The sequence below is a fragment of the Suricata suricatta genome, chromosome 11 (assembly GCF_006229205.1).
Source record: "Suricata suricatta isolate VVHF042 chromosome 11, meerkat_22Aug2017_6uvM2_HiC, whole genome shotgun sequence".
NCBI classification, from domain to species: domain Eukaryota; kingdom Metazoa; phylum Chordata; class Mammalia; order Carnivora; family Herpestidae; genus Suricata; species Suricata suricatta.
This window is the reverse complement of record NC_043710.1, coordinates 50,964,544-50,966,009: the sequence shown is the minus strand read 5'-3', so window position 1 is coordinate 50,966,009 and position 1,466 is coordinate 50,964,544. Positions and strand designations below refer to the sequence as shown.

Sequence of the window (1,466 nt, the reverse complement as noted above, 5' to 3'; positions counted from 1 at the left end):
GGATGTCTCATTGAATATTTTGTCTAAGTACCCTCATTTTCTAAACTTCCAGCACACCTCCTAAATTCCACCACATTCTGTGAACCGGGCCATAATTATCTGCCAATAAGCCACTTTTATTCTCTCCTCTCAGATTTTTTCTGAGTCTTATGACTATGATCATGTGAGTATATTTGGAAGATCACCCTAATCTAACTAGTCCTTATCAACAGGACTTTTGTCCTGCCTTGAAGAGTATAAAAGAGCTAAAAACCCAGGTAAAATCTGCCAATATTGTTCCCTATAGCTTGCTTAAGATAATACATTTTATATGCTCAATGAAATATGTGTGAATAAATGATTGTTTGATTAGTAAGGACTTAGTATCTGATATGAATTTACAGGTTCAGAGGTGTTTGAGGAAAGTTGTAGTTACCAAATGGATAAATATTTCTCTCAGTTGAAAAAATAAAATGGTCCTTCAGCTCTGGTTGGGCACCTTTCTGTGCAGCAAATCAATGCCAAACAAGCCCACCATCCAGCAGGACATGCAATATGATGACACGTATTACATGGCTTAAAAACACAAGACATAGTTCCCTTTCATGTAAGTCATTTGGAAGTCACTCTTGCATCCACTCCTATTGGTCAGGGTACAGAGAAGTCACCATGGAAAGACTATAAAAAGAATACAGTTTCACTGGCTCATGGTCTTTGGTTTGTAAGGTGATTGCCTCTCATCTAAATAAACTCTGCTTCTAAGAGAGTTCTCCCAGACCTCTCCTGAAATGTCCCCCCTTGGAGGAACCATCATTTCATTGTCCTAGAGCAGAGAAAGGTAAAGATTACAATCTCCAGTGTCCGCTATCTTTTATGTGACCACCACAGTAAAATGAATGGGTGACTGGAAAGTGAGACAGTCCAGCAGAAGCCACACAGGAAGAAAGAGACTCATTACCTCTGCAGAAGGGAAAGAGAAAGAGACATTCATTGCCTCTTGCTAATATTGTCTATTTTTAAAACTGTCTTTTTTTAATATAACACAATTTATTTTTTAACATATGCAATTATTTTCCATCATTTACAATACAGTAGTTACAATGACACTCCAAACAGAAAAGCAAAGTAAAAAATCAAAACCCCAACTTCTATTTTATGTAATTAGACATACAGAAATTAGAAGGTTAAGTAATAACTAGTTAATCACCTAATTTCACAGCTATCTGAAGTGGCAATCGTTATATAGCAGCTTATCTATGATACATTCAAGATAAATGATACAATTTATTACTTGCCCATAAGCTACAACACAGCCTGCTTAATACCTTTCCTTAAATTCCACCTGTATACTACAATATATTTGAGGTCCATGCAAAAAAGTAGCTACCTTTTATGTAGGAAATGGATGATTAAGTCTTTGCTGTTGTAAAAGCAACTTCATTTAAACATAACCACCACAACCACCAAAAAAAGAAGAGAAAAAAGAA

General features: G+C 35.9%; 1 protein-coding gene across 1 annotated transcript in view; it reads left to right on the top strand.

Moving 5' to 3' along the window:
- The window catches only part of LOC115272541 (olfactory receptor 52N2-like), a 6,164-nt gene that overhangs the window by 4,059 nt on the left and 639 nt on the right, over nucleotides 1–1,466 (top strand). The window lies entirely within an intron of this gene.